This window comes from Sardina pilchardus, chromosome 3, assembly GCF_963854185.1.
Source record: "Sardina pilchardus chromosome 3, fSarPil1.1, whole genome shotgun sequence".
Classification (NCBI taxonomy): domain Eukaryota; kingdom Metazoa; phylum Chordata; class Actinopteri; order Clupeiformes; family Clupeidae; genus Sardina; species Sardina pilchardus.
Window position 1 is genome coordinate 12,065,525 of NC_084996.1, and position 2,928 is coordinate 12,068,452.

General features: G+C 36.9%; 1 long non-coding RNA gene across 1 annotated transcript in view; it reads left to right on the plus strand.

The window, feature by feature from the left end:
- LOC134076310 (uncharacterized) overlaps positions 1 to 1,845 on the plus strand; it is a 2,897-nt gene extending 1,052 nt beyond the window's left edge. Inside the window, exon 3 of the long non-coding RNA XR_009938601.1 lies at positions 1,815 to 1,845. This is a non-coding gene — a long non-coding RNA (uncharacterized LOC134076310). The remainder of the gene's footprint in view (positions 1 to 1,814) is intronic.
- The last annotated feature ends 1,083 nt before the right edge of the window (positions 1,846 to 2,928 follow it).

The following is a 2,928-nucleotide window of genomic DNA, read 5'->3' on the forward strand; positions in this document are numbered from 1 at the left end:
TGCCTTATCCACTACACTACTCCTGCCCATGACTGTTCTAGCTATAAATTCAGAAATATAAAACAGATGCGCGTGTTTGCTTTGAACAAACATTTATAATTGTGTATAGGCATGATTTACAGATGAGAGTTAATTTAGGAATTATGCTTCAAAATTAAGAACACAGCATTTAATAACATGCTTAACAGTGTGTAGTAGAAGACACTCTTGCATAGTTTTATGTGTTTTTCACTGAGCGGATGTTATGTTCTTCACTTCACAACAAACAATAAATAAACACCAGAGTAAAGTGACAATGTTTTTACTTGGTTAACTTCACTTCAGTATACGTCAGTCAATTATTTACTTTGTATGCTTTAACTCTCTAACTATTGTATCAATGCGCTGCTTAGTGCTACATCAAATGTAGTCATACGCATAACAGGAAAGTAGTCCTCTGAAAACAAGTAAAAGTAGATCCCATCTATTTCAGATTAGAAGCAGAGGTGGTGTAGTGGTTAAGGAGCAGGGTTATCAATCTGTTGCCTGTTCAGTTGGGGGTTCAAATCCCAACAGCTGCGATTGTGTTTAATTTAATTGACATTATTGTGTATGTCGCTCTGGATAAATAGTCAGCTTAATGAATGAATGTGAATATAGTATTTACAACTTATTTGCAAATGTGTAGCAAGGCAGAAAAAGTCCTCACTTTAGATGAGCTCACAAAAATCATTAACTAACCACTTGTAACTCGTGAGTTAATCATGAATTATAGTATTAGGAAGTGGTTTATAAAACATGTATTCACATCCTTACTAATCATTAGTGCATATGTAACAACTGTTAAAAAATTAATAGTATGTCATTAACAAAATGTTATTGCATGTTATATTAAGTATTAGCAACAATTTATACATATTTTAGAAATAGGCTTATTCACTATGAACAAACCAATCATAACTTTGTGAACAAATGCTTAAGTGATGATGAATTATGAATGAACAATTAATTACTAATGATGAACAAACCATTAACCAATAGTTAACAAATGCTTAATAGATGATGAATTGTGTGTAGTTATTATAAAGTGTTACCATGGATCTTTCTTGACTTGAATTCAAGCGCTACACAATATGCGCCGCTATCACCTCTGGTGTAGCCAGTTCCATTGATTATGGAGGAAGCTAATAATTGCAGCAGGAGATGATAAGTGAATGGAACGCTTCATATGCCTGGTGTAGCCTCCCTGTAGTGTTCAAAACCTTACATAATTATATTGAAAAACCTTCTGCTATATATCAGCAATATATCAGCAATATCAGCTGCTCTAAAAAATACTGTATAGTGAAACTTTTGATAAGCACATGACTTAACAGATTACTGAAAGATTGAGCATGTAAGCTGTGCAAAATAGCCCAACCATAACTGATTCCAATCTCCAGCCTACTACATGTACAGCATTTCTACTGTAGGCTCTAGATTATGGTTTTGTGCAGAACATGTACTATTTGGCCGATTGTGTAATGTAGGTTGCTGTGTTGGGAGATTATAAAAAGTGTTTTAAGATTAACACTTGTTAACAACAGAAAAAAAACTGTAATTACTCAGCAAGAACTACATAATTAACAAGTTCTATATGTGGTGCTGTCCACACCACATTGACACATCTTGTTCTTGTGTACCTATACTGTGTTCATATTGCAGGCTCACTAATTCATTAGAATGATACAGGATGTTCTATTCTCATTTGAGCCTTCTAATACTGTAGTAATAACTCTCTCTCTCCCTCCCTCCCTCCCTCTCTCCCTTCCTCTTTCTCCTATTTGCCCTGATAGACACAGACACACACAAAAGATGCCCTCTCTCCTGAGGAAAAGATGAAGCTCTTTGAGTCAATGTAGCTCTGAACATTCTATGACATTGTCTCGCTTACAGTGACTCTGTCTGTGTGTGTATGTGTGTGTGTGTGTGTGTGTGTGTGTGTGTGTGTATGTGTGTGTGTGTGTGTGTGTGTGTGTGTGTGTGTGTGTGTGTGTGTGTGTGTGTGTGTGTGTGTGTGTACACTTTACTGTACTGTACTGTGTGTGTGTGTGTGTGTGTGTGTGTGTGTGTGTGTGTGTGTGTGTGTGTGTGTGTGTGTGTGTGTGTGTGTGTGTGTGTGTGTGTGTGTGTGTGTGTTTACATTTATTTGAGTGATTGTATCACTGTTTGGTCTGATGTTATGTTCATGGTTCCAAATACTTAAGTGTAATCTTTTCTCTGTTATGCTCTCTTATTTCTGTCCATCGAGCTCACCTTTGTGTAGCAATTACTATGACCATGGAACTGTCTTGAATTCCAATTAAACAGACCTGTCCAGGATCATCTGTCCTTCATCTCTCTCTCTGGTTGTCTGTCCTCCACTCTTCTTCAGTAACATGCATGACCACTGTGTGTCACACTTTCACCAGGTGGTGTAGGAGAAGAACATAATGTTACTGTAATTATATTATATGATTACGTAATGCATCTCGTCTTATTTGCATTTAGGCTATATTGGTTTTATGGTTCACATTTCATTTCTTTTGTTCATGGAATATGTCTACATCAAGTGTGTATTTGTCCTTTTTGGTTTTCCCTTTTTTAATGGAGTATGTTTATAGTTTGTTATTGTGTGTGTGTGTGTGTGTGTGTGTGTGTGTGTGTGTGTGTGTGTGTGTGTGTGTGTGTGTGTGTGTGTGTGTGTGTGTGTGTGTGTGTGTGTGTGTGTGTGTGTGTGTGTGTGTGTGTGTGTGTGTAGGCTGTATGTATGTGGGCTGCATATGTGGCTGTGCTCACATTTTGCAGGGGGGCTGGGTTATATGGAGTATTTCAAGATTCTTTTGTATATTGAGAGAATGTGCATTCATTTTAATAAATCAAGGGCTCGTTTTGATAAATCATGTGTGCTTGTTTTACTAAATTGTGCGC